Here is a 20,452-nt window from a genome sequence, read left to right on the forward strand (position 1 = left end):
TGGTCTAAAAGTTTGCATTTATAACAAGTATACAGGTGATGCTAGTGCAGTTGGTCTGGGAATCACACTTTGAGAACTATTACCCAAAGACAAGGATGTGGGAGCATGTTAGATGATTTGCAAAAGCAAAGTGCTATTTATTTAAAGACTCCCATGTCTACACTGCTGGCAAAATGACAGAACAAAATGCCAGTAAACACAGCACACAGCCTAGTAATTCCCAAGTGGGAAAGTAAAGAGTCAGTGAACACCAATCATAAAAGTTCTACCTTCCCTGAAGATACTAGCCCATCTAACTAGCCAAGAAGCTGAACTGTACCTTCAAAGTAAGAGACAAGATCATGGGGCTTATCAATGATGGAAATGAAATTAAGATGTCTGGATAAAACTATGAAAATGGATACACATTCAAAAAAATAATGTACTAGAAAAATATTCTTGGGGAAATAAATAAGCAAGCAAGCAAAGAAGTAACAAGCTTTTCCTTACTTGAGATGTGGTTTGAACATACTATGCCAGTGTAGGTCAGGAACTCATTAGTCAAGACATAGAAGTAAAATGATCAAGTATAGAAGATTCAAAGAACAAAATTTTAAATCTTTATTTAATTGACATACCTATAAAATTAACTCCAATAAAAAACTCATTCTTTCAGGCACACATCTAACCTTTAAAAAATATCACATAGAAAGTTGTAAAGCAAATCACAATAGATTTCAAAAATTATATAAGATAAAAATACAATCTACATCCAAATGCAATAACAAAAAAGTAATTTTTAAATCTTCAGTTAAGCATACTTTTAAAAGGACTCATGGACAGAAAAGAAATCATGATCAAAATTAGAGAATGGAATATTTGAAATTTTTGTTTCTGTAATAAAAATAAAAATATGCAATCAGAAGGAAATATGTATTATACATAAGGTCTATATAATAAATATATATAATATAGCCTTAAATGTTCATATTTTAAGGAAAAAATAATGAAGTTGACAATTCCAATTTTCTAGGGTGTTTTGTATAAGAAATAAAATACTCAAGAGTATTTCAAAAGTGAATAATAAAGTAATTGGTAATTCAATGGCACTGAGTGCTGATATTATTGATTTTTTTTTCTTGTCTCCATAGTTTCTAATTAGTTTTCAGTGAATGTGCATATTTCTCTGATTGTGGAAAGAAAAAATGGAAGCTTCTTTTATTTATTTTTTTAATTCATCTTCTTTGGTACAAGTGCATCACAGTATGAATGTACTTCATGCCACAGAGTTATATCCTTAAGCTTAATAAATTTCATGAAATATACATATGTGTATAAAACTATAATATTAATGCAATGCAAATCTTTTTTATTTAATAAGGTATATTGTTGTATTAACATTGTGTTTATTCTGTTTTTACAGTGTTTAAATAAACAATTTCATTTAGCTTATTGATTTTATTCATTTATCCCTTTATTATTTTTTTTTCCAAAATATCTAAAATCTTACTGAGTTTGAAATCTAAAAATACTCTTATACATTTACTACCATGGTGCTAATAAAAAGCAGTAACACCAAAATTCATGTACCAGTGGGCATCCATTGTTCTTGCTCAATACATATTTGAAATAGAATTTCTATTTTCTTTATTTAACTATATACTCTTGAGTCTTACCATTTGGAATGAATTGACACCACTCCTTCTATAAGAGATAGGCTCATGACAAAGTTTTGACTAATTTATTTCCTCATTCATATGAATGGACAAGGATAAATGTGTCCCAATTCTGCCAATAACTACTGACCCAAGACATTTCCTGGAACCATCTTTGCCATCTTGCTCCTGGGGTTCCTAACCACTGCATGCAAGTGACAAAGTACCAAACATCTAGTCCTCATAAACAAAGAGCCTCATGAGAAAACAGCAAAGAGCTATCTTTTCAGTTTCATCTTCATGAGCCAATTCATTTCTTATTTTGCTTAAATCATTTTAGGAGGATTTTAAAAATTATTTGCAACTGATCATTTTAAATGATTATAAAATAACTTGCTACTGAAATAAAACTACATACACACAGACTCCTAATTGTTACATTATACCATGTGACAACATAGGACTATGTAGATTAAGGAAGCTCTACAATCTTCTATGAGTATTAAAACTCAACATTTTTGATAACTTTCATTAACTAAAGTTTTATTGAGAAGCTTGAATTTATACTGCAGCATTTTCTTTCATAAAAAATCTATAAGAGTAATAGTATTACATAGTGCTTTCTTAAGAAATGTTTTCTGAATCCATAATGATATATAAGAAGTGCTTTAAATGAGCACATTTCCAATCATTCACTCTGAACAATTTAAAATGACACTAAAAGTTCTTGAAATGATTCAATTCTGGTCATGAAATATAATAGTACTCCTTCATTTGTTTAACAATTAGAGATTCAGCATACTAAACTACCGTTACTAAGTAAAATAATGGCACGTGATAATTATTGAGTTAATCGAATCTGCTTTAGATTCCAATTGGGCCCTGAGGAAAAAAGTAATGTGAATGCTAACCAACACTATAATATAATATGTGATCCTACTCAAAAGCACTGATATACTGCCTTGTCAGCTGACCAGTTCTAGCAATGTGACTTAAGAAAAAGCTGGGTTCAAGTGATATTAATCATGGTGACTATCAGAAATTATGATGCTGCACCACTAGGAGTAGCAAAACTATCTTCAGCCATTATTTAGAATTCATCTTTCAATCTTCTTTGCTATGTATACTTGTTTTTAAATGTGACTGCATGCATAAGAATGCCCATAGAATTTCCTATATTCTGTTAGCTAAATATTGTGAAAAAAAATATTGAATAAAACTATGTATAAGTGAATGAGTATGAGCTTCTCAACAGTTAAAAGTGGCTCAGTGTGTCTTGCCATACTTACTTACCCAGTTTTTTTACCCTAAAGTTATTTAAGAAGAGAATCTAAAAACAGAGTTAACAAAGTAAGAACTTACAAAACAAGAGCAAAATAACTTTCACTTTTCTCCTCTCCTTACCATGAGAGAGAGAAGCAGGTGCTTTCTATTGCATTAAGTGAAATTAAAGGGGTTTAAGAGAAACCCTCAGGAAGGCTGTGTTCCTACAAGGAGATGCTAGCATCTGTGTGCCTGGATGATTGCCTGATTTATGCCTTGATAATTTTGTACCTTCCTATTTTGATGGGCAGAAAGCTGATCCTTTGGGGCACAGACCGAACAATGATTGTGGAAGCAACCAAATGTGAGATTTCAGAGACTAGAGGAGCCCTGATGCAGGGGAATAGGCTTGCAGTATTTTGTGGGACAAAGAGGGTACCCTGAGAGGCTATAAAGTATGAGACTATGTAGGTCTGCCATAGGAGGATGTGTTACCAGCAAGAACTGCAAACTCTACCTGCTATGTCAGAAAGATTCTTCAATTTTACTCTAACCCTATCTTCCACTTCACAAGTGTGGAGCAGCAAGCACAAGGGCATTAGAGTATGGGCAGGGCAGGGGAAGAAGAAGTGACAGAAAAAGAAAACCTTTAATTAGTGATCGTGAAATTCCTTCTTTCTTTTGAGTCTTTGGGTGATAGCTTAGCCTTTAGATACTGGGGAATAAAGGAATGCAATTAGGTTATGAGTAGTGGAAGGAGGGGAGAATTAAATCCACATTACATTAAAATTTGGGGTTGGAGTTTACCTGAAAATGAGATTATATTTCTAGATAAAAGTAACTTGAGAGGCTGAGGCAAGAGGATCACAAGTTCAAGGCCAGTCTCAGCAATTTAGCAAAGCCCTAAGCAACTTAGCAAGATCCTGTCTCAAAAAAAAAAAAAAAATTCAAAATGGACTGAGGATGTACTCAGTGGTTAAGCATCCCTGGGTTTAATTCCTGGGTTCAATCGTCCCGCCCCCCAAAAAGAGAGAAAAGTGATTCAGATGCAAGGGCAAGGGAAGTCTAACAAAGCATTTGCAAAGAGAGTATAGCAGGTAGCATTATCCTTTTATACCTAACTTAATCATTTGCAATAATGATATATAGATGACTATATAACAACCTGAAGATTTGGATTCATTTATCATGAGATAGGATCAATCAATAGTCTCTGTTTTGAAAGGTTTAGGACTATATCTCTCATTAAGTCTGAAGTCAGTCTTGATTAGTGGGAAAACAATAGAAATTTGTGCGATAAAATTATAAGCAGGATAAGGGAATCTACAAACATCTCTAACTTATTATTGTCACAGAAAAGAGATAAAAAGAGAATGTGCAAAACTCGGATATAGTGGTAGAAACATCAGTGTTTGCACATGATAAATTTGTATACCTGAAAAACCTGAGAGAATCCCCTAAAAACAATTACAAAGAAGAGGATTCAGTAGGATTTCTGGGTGCAAAGTGATTTACAGAAATTATTACTTATTTAAATTCAGAAATAAAAAGAATAACAGGCTAGAAGATGCCTACCTGGCAACACCTGAATACTGGGACAAACTAAGTTGACACATGTATAGTCAACATGAAGTAGACCATCAAGGGATTCAGAAAGAGTCCTGGGTGAGGAAGATCAATACTGCTCACTTCTACTTGATAATCCATAAATTTGAGGTAATACCAATAACAGTGCTAACAGAATTTTATATTGTAAATGAGGCTGATTGTAAAACATGTGTAGAGAAAATAATCAAGTGTGAATAGCCAAGGAATAGCTCCCCTCAAAGAAATATAATGAGTGGAAGGTGGCTCCCAAACTTACCTTAGTAAGTAGTCATTTTTCAAGTTTCAATATTTAAAAGAATGTGGCCTCAACACACACACACACACACACACACACACACACGAATAATCAGTGGAACACAATAGAATTATCAGAGACAGATATTAATATGCATGATAATTTTAGTGAGTTTAATTGTGTCCCTCCAAAAGGCATGCCAATTCCTACCCCCCTCATCCTGTGAATATGACCTTATATGGAAATTGGGTCATTGCAGATGGAACTAAGGTATGGACTTTAATGGGATGAAACTAGAATAGAGTGGGCCCTAAATTCAATGAAAATGACTGTATAAGAGATAGTAAAGAATATTAACGATGCTATTTCAGGTCTGCAATATGTAAACCAAAATTTGAAGTTTTTAGGGGAGGAAGTAAAAATAATGTAAAAGATAACAGTGATAGAATTTAAATGTGAGATTATATTAATGTTCTTTAAATATTTCAGTTTATTTGAAAAATACAGGTTCATATCTCTTTTTAGAATAAGGATAATCCCTAGTAGAAACACAAGGCGGGCAAGCTTTCTGCTGGTTGAGAAAAAATGAAGGCTGTGTGTATGGGTGTGTATACATAATTTATATGTACACATACATAAAGAAATATATTTATCATATTGTTTGTTTGTGTGTGTGTTTGTGTGTGTGTGTGTCCATAGAAGAAATGGCTAAATTGCCCTGGTTAAGAGCAGATAAGAGCAGAGCAGCTGGGACCACACAGACAGACCTGTGTGATACCTGTACTTACCACCAGTGTGATCACAGGTAATTGACTCTAAGTCTTCAGTGACTCATTTTTCTCATCTGTAAAATGAGGATAAAGGTACAAACTTAGTAGATTATTATAAACATTGCCTTGAAATGCACATGTTAATTTCCTGTCTAATATCACCCTCTATTTTCTTACTTTTAAAACCCCTATTTTCCCATGGAGCCTCCTTTTCCTTTTTTCTTTTGTCAGTAGGTGGAAAGGTGGGGGATGTGGGTCAGCAAGGAAAAACATAAAGAAAAGTCTCCTGGGGATTCTGGAAAGGCTTTTGCTTTCCCTCTCAAGAAAGAAATATTGCTGTGCACAGGGGCTTAATGACTGGTGCTGCTGCCTTCTTCCATCGCTAGGGAAGAGTCAACATTACTGACCCTGAATTCATCAACCTGCTGAACAACCATTGCAGTTGTCTCTCTCTCTGGGCTTCTTGTTAGGTGAGGACAAGAATTTTTGCATGTTTACTTGTAACTTTTGTCATTTGGGGATTGTGCCACTTGCAGTTAAGCGCATCTCCAACTCGAATCCAAATGAAGACTATTTAGCATTAAGCTTGACCCATAGACCTTGAGATTTTTCCTGTTACTATTATAGACTATAGGAAATAGCAGAAAAAATTAAAACATGGACTGCATAGGGTTAGAAAAAAAAGCAAAACATTTTTAATAGGAGAGTATGAAATAGGAAATAAAATCCCATGTTAAAGGATAAATAATCTTAATCTAGAAAAACAATACAAATTTTACCAAGCACATGAAAGAGATCAATAATAAAAACAAAGCAATCCATAGCATTAAAAGGTAACAACATACATATTTTGAGTCAACAATTATTTTATTGCTATTACCTTATGTTTATATGCAAATATATATGTATACTAATATAATGGTACTGTGAACATGTTGTACATACACTTTAGAAATATTGAGAACAACCTAATTCTCTACCATTTAAGGATACCAAAAATTTGAAATACATACAATAGAATCTTTAATTAATATGATAATGTATATATTGAGAGGCATTTAAAATGAGAATAATGCTTTTGAGTTATATACAATGCAGCATGGTATTCTCTATTAAATTTTAAATACTCATCTAGAACAATAATCAAGATATTAGAAGATATTTCTCTGCTAAAGAATTTCTTTTTGAGCCTTATATTTTGTGATTATTTTAAATTCTATGATAAATTTATAATATGTTTATAATAAAATAAAACTGTTTTTATGTTTTTCAACATATAAAAAGTAATAATATGGTGAAAGATATAATTTAGGAAACTATACTCTAAAAGCCCAAAGAGAATAGCAACTTAAATAGATAAAATAGAATCAGAGTACTTAAAGCATTAAAGGGAGTATTAAAATGTTGCATGTTAAAAGGTAATATCTACAAGAAAAATGGAAACACATTTACTGTTCCCTTTTATGTGGCCCCTGACTGAAGTTAACATGTTAAAAGAAAAATGACTTGGAACTATAATAAATGGAAGACAAATCAGCCAGGAAAAAGATTAATAGATATAGAGAATGTCCAAATAATAAATCCTATTTGATGTCACATAAAACATCATTATATAAGACATAGCCCAGTTTTATAAAATTTCAAATGTATGTGGTGCTATGTTTAACATTAGATAGTAGCAACTTTGTACTTTATCTGGATCTTGTTCTGTAAATGTCTGTGGTAATTTAATATGACCTAAATTGGATGAAATTATACTCTCTCATTTCCTGCTCCCAAACATCTAGAAACCTAAGAGAAGGAAGGAAGGAATGGAGGGTAGACAGAAGGAAGGAAGGAATCACCCAATTATGAAATACAAATCTAACTGTACTACTCTCTTGCTAAGAAATGGACATTGACTTTAGCTGGTACTCTCTAGCAACTGCTTCAAATAACCTGACACATGGTCCACAAAAGACTAGTGAAATGAGTAAATCTCATTTTTTTTTTGAAAATTGGGCTGTACTAAACAAGAAAACCCTCATTTATTTTAATATTTTATCTGTTCTTTTTAGATATACATGACAGCAGAGGGCATTTTGACATATTATACACACATGGGATATAACTTATTCTAATTACTATCCCATTCTTGTGATTGTAAACGATGTGGAGTTTCACTGGTGGTATATTCATTCACATATGAACATAGGAAAGTTAACCCTCATTTCTGACACCTCGTGTATATGCCTCTTTGTGTCTACATCATTTCTTATTCCTACTCTACCCACCACAATTAAAAAGTTGACTTTCCCTGTGTCTCTCTCTGTGCTCAGAATCCCACACTATTATCTCCAAAAATATTGTTCTAAAAGTTACAATCTCTCTATCTTATCTGACATTTTTCTGTCTCTCCATACTTTCCCAATTATACATAAACATGCTCAAGTTATATTTAAAAAGAAACTTTTTTGACACCCTTGTTCCTTGGCTTTTCCTCTTCATACCCAAATATATTGAATAATTGCCTGCCCCTGTTTATGTCCCCTCATTTGTTTATTCAGCTATGCCTTGTAGAGCCCTAACTCCGCCTTATATGCATTTCCCTATTTGCTAGATGGTGCCCTGACCTAGCTCATAGCTCCAGGCTCCAACGCAGCTTCCTGGAGATGGGTGTAGCCTGCCAAAGCACCAAAACAAGATCTCTCCCACTGAAACCTTATCCATGCCTTCCATGTACTTCCCCTTAAATAAAGAATTAGGGCCTTTTTTGTTCATTCAGTTCTAGTTCCTATAAGGGCTGGAAGACCCATCAAATGTCCCACTTCTTAAATCTAGTATTTGATTTTGTCTTTATTTCTTACTAATTATTTTAGGCTTTTTATTTTCCTAGGCAGGTCACACCTCCTGAGCAGAAACCTGTTCTGCTGGAGAGCTGGCAACCTGACCACAACCCAACACTCCAACAGGTGGACACTGGAATCCAACTTCCTTAATAAGACTCCTAAAACACAAGAATTAAAACCAAAGGTCAAGTGTCATAAAATCAAATTAAGCAAACTTCTGTACAGCAATGGAAAAAATACAGAACAAAAAGAGACAGCCTACAAAATGGGAGACCTTTGCCCCTTTCTCCTCAGATAGGGCATTAATAACCAGAATATATAAAGAACTCAAGAAACTTAATCCCCCCCCCCCAGAAATGAACCAATTAATAAATGGAAAAAATAAATAAATAAAAAAATTCTCAAAAGAAGAAGTACAAATGACTCACAAATATTGAAAAAAAGTCAACATCTCTAGCAATTAGGGAAATGCATATCAAAAGTATTTTGAGATTTTATCTTACTCCAGTCAAAACGGCAACTATTAAGAATACAAATAATATTAAATGTTGGCAAGGATGTGGGGATAAAGGTACTCTTATATATATTGTTGGTAAGATTCCAAATCAGTGTAACCCCTCTCAAAAACAATATGGAGATTCCTCAAAAACTACCTTATCCCGTTCCTCGGTATACATTCAAAAGACTTAAAGTCACATACTACAAGGTTGTAGCAAGATTAGTGTATACAGCAGCACAATTCACAATAGCCAAGCTATGGGACCAACCAAGATGCCCTTCAACAGATGAATGGATAAAGAAAATGTGGTAAATATATACAATGGAGTATTACTTAGCCATAAAGAAAAATGAAATTATGGCATTTTCTGGAGATTATAATGCTAAGTGAAATAAGCCAGACCTAAAATATCAAAGATCAGATGTTTCTTCTGATATGTAGAAGGTAGTCTAAAGTAAGGGAAGAGGGGGAGGGGCGAGGGAGGGAGGGAAAGGAGGAGGCGGAGAGAGAGAGAAAGGGAAAAGTGAGGGGATCCATCAAAATAGAAGATTAGTGGAATATAGGAAGGCGATTGAAGAGAATGGAGGAGGGATGGGATAAGGGAAGAAGAGTGGAATAATCTGATTGAACTTTGCTTGTACATATATGAATATAACTCAGTTATTCTCAATATCATATATACCTACAAGGCACTACTTTTTAAAAAAAATCTATAAGTAAATAGCAGAATGATAAGTAAAGTATACAAAATGAATGGTGGCTGGGCTTGGTGGCACACACCTGTAATTCCAGTGGCTTAGAATGCTGAGTCAGGAAGATCACATGTTCAAAGCCAGCTTCAACAATGGTGAAGCACTAAACAATTCACTGAGACTCTGTCTCTAAATAAAATAGAAAGTTAGGCTGGGGATGTGACTCAGTTGTCAAGGGAACTGAGTTCAATCTCCAGTACCAAAAAAAAAAAAAAGAAGAAGAAGAAAAAGTGAATGCGGGAGGGAGGTGGAATTGGAACAGGGTGGTACTAGGGACGGAATTAAAGCAAATTATATTCCATGCTTTTATATTTATGTCAGAATGAATCCTAATGTTATTTATGTATGACTAAAAAAACAAACAAAATATACATAAATGTCAATTCATGTACTTTACCCATTTTATTTTATTATATTTATCTTCTTATTTACTTTTATTAATTTTATTTTTGGTTTTCACATAATATTTGCACATTTTTATGACATAAAATTTGATGTTTTAATTTATGTATAATATCTGTATACATTAGATAATGATCACATTGGTAATTAGCATATCTATCACCTAAAACTTTTATTACTTCTTTATGGTGAGTATATTCAAAACCTGTCTTCAAAATTTTTATTTTAATGTAGTCTTATTTGTTTTTGTTTTGTCATTTGCTTTTACTGTTATATCTAGTAAGAAAAGTGGGGGAATCAATCAAAATAGAAGATCAGTGGAGTATAGGAAGGTGGTTGAAGGGAATGGAGGAGGTTATGGGAGAAGGGAAGAAGAGTGAAATGAATCTGACTGAACTTTGCGATATACATATATGAATATACCTCAGTGAGTCTCACTATCATATATATCCATAAGACACTAATTTTTTTAAAAAAAGCTATAAGTAAATATCAGAATGATCAGTAAAGTATAAAAAATTAATGGGGGCTGGGCATGGTGGCACATGCTTGTAATTCATTTGCCAAGGTCAATGTCAAGGAACTTTTCCTCTATGATTTTTTTCTAAGAGTTTTACAATTTAAGACCTTAAACTTGTCTTTCATCCATTTTGAAATACAAAATTATTGCTCACCTTACTGAGCTGCAGAATACCAAAACTTACTAATCATCTAACTGAAATATTACAGCCCTTGAGAAACCTTTCCTCACCCACAATTCCCTTCACCCTCTCCAATCTCTGGTTATCACCATTCTACTCTCAATTTCCATAAGATAAATTGTTTCATTCATATTCCTCAGATGAGTGAAATCATGCAGTGTTTGTGTTTCTGTTCTGATTTAATTTACTTAAAGTTATATCCTCCAAGTTCATCAATATCGTGCAAACAATAGGACATAATTATTTTTAATGTCTGAACAATATTCCATTTTGCATATATGCCATATTCTATTTATCTCTTCATTCATTTGGGTTCATCTGATTCTGGTTGCCATGAATAGTGCTGCAAAAACATAGGAGTGCAGGTGTCTTTTCAACATGCTTATTTCATTTGTTTTGCATATACAGCAAGTGGCAGGATTGCTGGATTTTATGGTAGTTCTATTTTCAGTGTTTTGAAAAAAAAAAATCTCTTGCTGTTTTCCACGTGAGAAATAGTATGCTGTTAGGGAGAAGGTTCAGACCCTGGGAAACAGATTCAGGATACCAGCAAGTGGAAAAAGGCATGATGCAGGAGGGATAGTAGACATTCTTTATTTAAGGCAGCATCAGCCTCTAGCCTCCAGTTCCAGCCCCATATTGCCCTAGCTAGTTCCTTTTAGCTTGCTGGGCCATTTCCATGTGCTTTTTTAAATATGAAGGCCTGACAAAGAAGGCACACTGTCAACATATTACATTAGTGACCACATGCTCACAAGCAAATGTCTGTCACTTTGAGTATATCACTGAATCAGGGTGTTCAAGACCTTGGCTACATATTAAAAGCATAGCCTGGTGGAAGCCTCAGCAAGGGAGCCTACTATAGCCATTTTTGGCCTGCCCAACGGCTGTACTAATTTACTTTTGCACCAAGGGGTTATAAGTTTCCCTTTTTCCACATACTTGCCATCATTTGTTGTTTGTTATCTTTGGATAAGACTCATTCTTCTGGTATCTCATAATGGATTTTTCATGTTTTATAAGTGCATTATAGCTATACAAAATACGGGGGGGGCTCATTTTGACACAGTCATACAAGCATGGAATATAATTGGCTTCACTTCAGTTTTCAGTACTTTCCCTTTCCCTTGTCCTTTACTCTACTAGTCTTCCTTCTATTTATTTTTACTATTTACTATTTTTTTATTTGGTGCTTCATAGACATACATAAAGGTGAAGTTAACTGTGGTATATTCATATATGTACATAGCACAATTTCCACCATTCCTCTCTTTTCCCATCTCTCCACTGTGGTTTTGATTTGCAACTCCATGATGGCTAGTCACAATAAATATTTTCCCATATATCTGTTGTCCAGTTGAGAAATATATTTAGGTCATTTCCTCTTCTTTAATTATATTATTTTTTTGCTCTTGAATTGTTTGAGTTCTTTATAAATTATAAATATATAAATACTATACTCTTTGTCAAATATATAGTTTGCAAATATTTTTCTCCTATTCTGTAGTTGAATCTTGATGTTATTGATTATTCCCTTTGCTTTGTGGAAGCTTTATAGTTTCATGTGATCCCTGTTGTCATTTTAAATTTTCTTACCTAAAATTTTGGGGGTCAGATTTAAAAAATTTTTTCTCATCCTTTTTGGTTATTTGTTTTATTGCTTTAGATTTGTGTTTATTCTTTATATATTTTGGCTATGAAAGCATTACCAGATATATATTATTTGCAAATATTTTCTTTTCCTTAAATTACTTTTTTGTTTTCTTGATTATTTTTCTTTATTGTGCAGAAACTTTTTAGTTTGATATGGTTTTACTAGTCAAGACCTTATATCCAAGTCCTTCATCTAATTTGAGATAATTTTTGTGTATGATATAGACAGGTGTACAATTTCATTATTTTGTATGCAGACATACAGTTTTCCCTGCTTCATTTATTGAAGAAAATATCTATTCCCCATGTGTATTCATGACATCTTTACCAAAGAGTTGTGTCTGTGTATAAATATCATATATATGATATATCATATATATGTAATATAAATGATATCATATATGTTATATAAATTATATGTATTATATATATATATATATATATATCTGTACTGTGATTCAACCTATATCATGGGCATAAACAGATGTGCTAATTAATTCAGTTGTGCTAATCACTAGAAAATATGTATATATCAAATTAATTGCATTATAACATAAGTATAATCAATGAATATTTACCAACTAATATTTTAAATGAATAAATTAAAACTATTTTAAAAACTCTGAAATTCAACTATCACATAGAAAATACACTTTTGCCATAGTCTTATGACACCAAAAATGGATAATCAGATGTCAAAACTTAAATCTTAACTCCTTGCCCCTATGAAAAACCTAATGAGTTCAAGAAGAATACAAAGTCCATATATAGGCAATTTAAAAAATAACAATGTAAAGAGTATAATGTGTGTGTGTGTGTGTGGCCCATGAGTTGGAAAGCAGCCTACTTTGCCTATGTGAGGGGCTCTCAGGGGTCAGCACACTGAATCTGGATATTTGTGGTTGGAACACTAACCACACTCAGCCTCATCACCATGGTAACCTGGCCACCCTCAGATGCACAGCATGTTCCTTCCTTTCTGCTTTTTGCCACTGACCTATTAGCCCATTGGTTGCTGCTCATAAGGGTATTGCTAGCTCATTGGATCATTATGGCCCTCAGTTAATTTGCCCAGGACTGGGCTATGCATAAAAAGCTTGCCTATGCAATAATAAAGTGGATCAAGTTCCCCGAAACTGGTCTCTGGAGGTCTCTTCCACTCCGTCATCATACCCTCCTCAGCTCTTTGGAGGGCTTCAGCTAGACTGAGTGATCCCACATACACACACATACACACACACACACACATACACACACACACACACATATATATACACAACATATATTAACATGTAATACTAATATAATAAAATTACATTTAATTCATATTATTTTAGAATACTTGGATATATGTATGTAATAAAAAAATATATATATATATATACATATACATATATATGGTATAAATATACATATACACAAACATATACATATACTCACAGGCACACATATCTGCATATTTATGTACCCATATGTAATGCTAAAATATTATGGCACAAAAGAATTCAAGACAAAATAACAGTTAACATAGTACAGAAAAGCATAAATTACATAGGAACTTAAAATCTAATGAATTTCAATTAAGTTTTATGTCTACATCCAATATATGGCAATGACTTAAATAAAATAAATTTCAAGCATATTAGGTCCAATTAGAAAAGTACATTTCCTACTACACTAAAATCTATCAGTAAAATTCAGAAAATTCTTAATTGCTATCAAAAATTCTTATAAAACAATAAGAACACAACTCTTTTTAAGTATAATGAAAAATATTTATCAAACAAAAGTGGATTGTATGTACTTCTTGGGTATATATGGAACCCATCAATATAGATGTCATTTTAAGAAGTATATCATTTGGGAATGTGGGATGAATATAAATATACAAAATATTAATTTCAATGAGTAAAATACACTTGCACATAAAACATTTATTCACGCTGTGAGATATTTCAAATCAGAATAGAACAGTTTTAATTACATTACTTGACAGTTGGGCCAAATGAAAATCAGGGTGCAGTATAACTCCAAAGACACTTCTGGCTATGGAATAATGGAATTATTTCAAGTTTTCAGGAACACCCTCCCTATTGAATTTCATGTTTTTCAGAAACAGTCTGGAAATTGCAAAGTTGATAAACAAGAAAATAAACCAATACTTAGGACATGTTTTTATATTTAACACAGTTTTCTGATAAAAACTTTTGAGAATAACAAAGATTCTATATGACTTTCTTTTTTTTATTTCCTGGAGGTGATATGCATAGAAGCACTAAAAGGAAGGAAAGACAGTCAAGGAGAGATGGACAGAACTGTTATTTATGCAGAGTACTTATAGGGAAAGATAAAAAGTTACTTGAACAGGTAATTCATCAGGAAACCACTGTCATTAGCATTCAAAAATAAATACATAGATAAATAGTCCCTTTACTAAGAATTCCTCCTCTCCAATTCCTCTTTTCTTAATATTTTTTCTACTCTTTGCATTTTGAAAATATGCCAGGCTCTAAGCTGGATGTTTTAGATATGTTGCACTTCATTTCTATAAAAAATTATTTGAAGTAGTCTGAGCTTTCAGTGTTGATCACAGTCACTGTCAGAGGTCCACAGGTAGTCAACACAGAAGTCAGAATCTTACTACACTATTCTTTCCCCATTAGATGTCTCAAAACACCAGCTGTCTCCTGAAATCCAAAATGCTGCATTTTAAAAATCTGCAAGAGTTGGCTAAGAAATTCCATATAATGACCATAAGTTTGTGATCTAGATATTTACAAACTTGAAATGAAATTTCTAAGCAAATTGCTCAGAAATTCAGGTGGAAGAAGTCCTGTGTCAAGGTGGTAGCTGACATTCCTTGCAGCAAAATGGTCTGACTTTTGGAAACAACTAAGCTAATTAACTGCCCAGGCAATTCACAGCATTTCAATGGTTCTATAAACTCCATGTTACATTGGAAAAGATGAGAGAGGACAAGAATTCTTTGATTTGCTCTGTCCTAAACACGTTATTCAGTGTTTAGAATCAAAATCTGCAAGTAATGCATCTCTAGGTTTATTTGTTCAGCTCTTTATTTACACTCACTGTTATATTTTTGAAGTGTAATATACCTTATACCAGATAATGGGTCATTTCACCAATAGTGACACAAAATTTGTCTACTAGTAGGGCTACATCTTCTGTAATCAGGGGTGATATCCAAAATATTTAACAATCATTATGGAAAAATGCATCAATCAATCAGAACAGATACTAGAGAAGTACTCTGGATGTATTTATTTTCCTGTGCCAAATACCCCCCCTCCCCACGTGTGCGTGCGTGCACGTGTGCGGACACACACACACACACACACACACACACCAGATTGTATACAGGTCCTCAGAGTCTCCAGGAAGGATTCAAGCAGTATGTTGCACACAGGAACTTGAGCAGTCAGAGAAGCTTTTCAATAAACAATTGAAAATTATTTCAGTAGTTAACAGCTGACATAGAAGATAATCAGCCCTGCCTTACCACTACAAATTCTCTTAAGGTACAATGTAAGGACTAAAATTTGCAATTTAAAAAATAAATAAATAAACCACATAAATGTCATTTAAATAATCAGAATTGTAGTTTTAACACATTGGTACCAATCCATCTCTTTTTGTGATTGCAAAAGGAAAATGTGTTGTTTTGTGTTTTTTTTTCTGTTCCATTGTATTGACATAACAGCAAATACAAGTATTTGTGTGGTTCACGTAAAAGTAAGAGAAATGCACTCAAAATTTCAGCTGTGGGCTACCTGGGAAAACCATAGTTTGTACAAGTAGTTTTTACTATTTTGAGGACAACTGTAAATAAACCTTCAAATTTAGAAACATCAATGATGTCTGAGCTCACAAGGCAAATTCTATTTTTGTGGGCACATTTTATCTACTTCACTAAAATTATTCAATTTTTAATTGTAAAATTGTCAAACAATATGATACCTTTTACTGCTAAATAACAGTGAAAATATCCTGTTTAAGAATAACTAAAGCTGAGTGTTGTGGCACATGCCTGTAATCCCAGTGACTTGGGAGGCTGAGACAGGAGCATCGTGAATTCAAAGTTAGCCTCAGCAAAAAGTGAGGTGCTAAACAATTCAGTGAGACCCAATTACTAAATAAAATATATTTAAAAAAAATAAGGCTGGGGATGTGGCTCACTTGTCAAGTGCCTCTGAGTTTGATCCCTCTCTCCTCACCAAAAAAGAATAACTAAAGTGCCTATAATTAGATGAAAATATATGAAATGCATTATTTAAGATAATTTTTATTGTTCCATTTATCTTACCTGGTTTAATAACATGTGGATCTCATTGTTGCATTTTGCAGATGTATAGTGTCATATCATAAGAACTTCTTTTTGTTCCTGATGAACAATTAAGTTGTTTCCAATATTTGGTTACAAATCAAGCCACAGTAAATTTCCTGGTTATCTCCTGAGCATATACACTCACAAGTAAAACTGCTAAATATTTTTAAATTTGTTAAGAAGAAGGAAAGTTTCCCCACTCCAAAGGTCACAGCCACTTTAGTACATGGCTTTTGTATCTTTCAGTCTTCAATTCCCATGAATTTTGCTTGTGTGTTCATGGTCTATTTTCTTTCCCCTTCAGAGAACAAATTACCTCCAAATAATTTTTTAAAATAATCCCATATTTTCTCATCTGATGGATTTCTTTAATATAGGTCTCTTTCTAGAATCTCTTTCCCTCTGCTGAAGCAATACCAGAGTTTTATTACTTATAGATGATCATACCATCTGTTTTTGTCTCTTCCTTTCTAACACAACTTGTTACACAGGTGAAGAACTTCACATCTATGTTGATGGAGTAACAGGCCTGTTTTCTGTTCCAATTTTAATGGAAATGTCTATTGTTTCAGCATTACCTTTACCATTGACTGCGGGGTATTTTTTTTTTATTGGCAATCTGTTTATCATACAAATGTCTTCCTCTTCAATATGAATCTTCAGTGTCCTCAAAGTTGTTAACATTTGTGTTAGTTCCCTTCATTTGTGGTGCACTGCCTCAGAATGACTTTATGATATATAAATTTTTGATGTGTTCCCATCTTGAAGATATTCATAGAGTTTTTAATGAGTATGAATTTTCTGATGTCTAATATGGTGTGATTTCTGGCTGAAAGCTTTCTCACATTTATGGCATTGGTAAGGTTTCTTACCTGTATGTATTCTCAAATGCAGAGCTAGGGTTGAGAATTGAGAGAAAGCTTTTCCACATTCATTACATCCATAGGTTTCTCACCTATATGGCTTCTTACATGTACAGTGAGAGATGAACTCTGAGAGAAGGCTTTTCCACATACATTGCATTCATAAGGTTTATCACTTGAATGAATTCTCACGTGCACAATAAGTGATGTTCGTTGAGAGAAGGCTTTTCCACATTCATTACATTCATAGGGTTTCTCTCCAGTGTGAATGTTTTGATGCTTTATGAGGTACTTCTTCTGGCCAAAAGCTGTTCCACACTCATTACATTTAAAGGATTTCTCTCCCATATGAATTTTCTCATGCTCAGTAAGATTTGATTTCCCACTAAAGGTTTTCCCACACTCCTTACATATAAAGGGCTTCTCTCCTGTGTGAGTTCTCTGGTGTCTGATAAGGTTGGACTTCTGAATGAAAGCTTTCCCACAATTTTTGCACTCAAAAGGTTTCTCTCCAGTGTGGATTTTCTGATGGGTAAGGAGGTTTTCTTTCTGGCTGAAGGATTTTCCACAATCATTACACTCAAAAAGCTTCTCTCCAGTATGGGTATTCTGATGTTTAATGACATACTGCTTTTAGCTAAAGGCCTTCCCACATTCATTACATTCAAAAGGTTTCTCTCCATTATGAAAAAGCTCATGCTCAGTAAGATTGGATTTGTGGCTGAAGACTTTCCCACATAACTTACAGGCAAAGGGGCTTTCCCACTATAAATTCTTTGCCACTGAGGTGTGACATCTGAATGGAAGCTTTCCCACATTCACAAGGTTTCTCTCCAGTATGAATTTCTCGATACATGGGGATTTACTTTTGACTGAAGATATTTCCACATTTCTTACATTTAGAAGGCTTCTCTGTATGATCTCTCAAATGCAGAGGAATGGATAAGGTTTGCGAGAAAATTTTATCATCTAGCTAAAGGCTTTTCAATATTCTTTAGAAGCACAAGGTTTCCCTTCAGCATGACTTCTATGTTCAATGAAATGTGATAAAAGTTTTCCCACATTCAGTAAACTGATAGGGTTTTCCTCCAGTATGAATGCTCTGCTATCAGATGCTATATCACACGTTTTTATACTGAAGGCATTTCACACTGATTTACATTTACAAGGGGATATTACCATAAGAAATAAGCAGTGGTAGAGAACATCCAGCTAGTAAAATTGGAGACTCAACTACATACCTTCCCTCATGGTTAAGTCTAAATGGTTTCAACCTAAAACTTCAAAAATGAAATGAGGTTGAGCAAACAAAGGATTTTTTCCAATTTTCTTATATTCACATCCTTTTTTCCTCAGTCTGTAGTTTGATGAACACAACTTGCCTACCAAGTCTTATTGCTTCTCTATCTGTACATCATCTTCCCAGGCTTTTTCTGACAAGACTTCTTTTCCACTTTTTCCCCACCATCCAGTGGATCTTCTTGCTTCGGTGGAGGATCATACAGTTTGGTCTCTTTATCACATGCACTGGGCAATTCCTCTTAAAGAAATCTACTTAAGAGAGAGTCCTGTGTGCCACGTGGACCAAGAGACCGTCCTGACCCACGGACAAAGACCAAAATGTCCAGTTGGTGGGCCCCGCCTGCGCACTCCAAGAAAGAGTGAGCACTCCCAGAAGTCTTCGCGACTCTGCCCGGAGTATGCACCGAGTATGCGAGAACCAGACCCAGGCTGAGTGATTACCATGCATTACTGGCAACACTGCTTTTCCGGCCTTGGACTACAATTCCCTTAAGGCATTGCTGGTCTATTCTCTCTCTCTGTCCCCACCCACCCCCCCACAACCTTGACAGCATCCTGCTGTGAATTTGGGGTTCTTGTGGTGAGTGGTACTTTGTTGGACTCAGATGAACTCAAACCTGCTGGGATGTCTGGAGTGGAGACTCCCACCTAAATGCCTCCCCAGTGCAGTCTCAAAACGGGCCAAGCCAAGACTCAGAACTGAGAAGACTCCATCTTGTCCATGGCTGGTCTGTCCTGAAATCCTGATTTCTTGATAGCGTATGTTCAACATAAGAAGCTAGAGCCTTGGGTTTTAGTGGATGCTCAAGAAACAGAAGCGAGCAAAATAAAATTGAGGGAAATAAAATTATTTAAACCCAATACACTGAAAAGCATCATATATTTAATGAAAGATTTACTTTTGCCTTCTGGCTAAAAGATAAAAGAAAATACTAGAAATAGGGTGGGAATTTTTTTTTTTAAATATTCTTTGATATTCTGTGACCAAAGATTGATCCTTCCATGGCTCTTAGTTTTGAATTCACATTACCTGTAGGTCCCTGGATATATCAAGTGAGTAAATTAACATGTTTCCTTTGTTCACAGTGAAGCCAGATTTAAAGTTAGGTAGTCAGTGTAGTTAGATAAATCGGGTCTAATGCCGAGTGAAATCTAAAATGGAGGCCATGCTGGCAATGATTCCGGGAAACGCAGGACAACTCATGGAATGTTAATGAAGTCCCAAAAAGGCCCTAGGCCAAAGTCCACCTCAAAGAAATGTTAATGAACAGCCCCCAGCAAAAAGGTGCTGACTCAGAAGTCCTGCCTGACCAGATTACTTCTTTGGCCCACCTGTGTCCCACCCCTCGGGCCTTCCAACCTACATTCCATCACCAAAACTATAAAAAGGGGAAACAACCGCACTTCCACGGATTCCACCTCTTGGGTCCCCTTCTTCCTCCGGGAGAAGTCTTTTCTGCTGTCCTTTAATAAACTTCTAATTTCTACTCTGACCTTGCCTCGGCGTGCTTCTTTGGTGTTATTCTTCAACACTGGGGAAGCAAGGACTCGTCACCGGTCAACAGTGGTAACATATTGGAAGTCCCACCGAGATTCTACA

Source organism: Marmota monax, unplaced genomic scaffold (assembly GCF_021218885.2).
Source record: "Marmota monax isolate L192 unplaced genomic scaffold, Marmota_monax_Labrador192_F-V1.1 WCK01_AAM20220418_F8-fsc00001, whole genome shotgun sequence".
Taxonomy (NCBI): Eukaryota; Metazoa; Chordata; class Mammalia; order Rodentia; family Sciuridae; genus Marmota; species Marmota monax.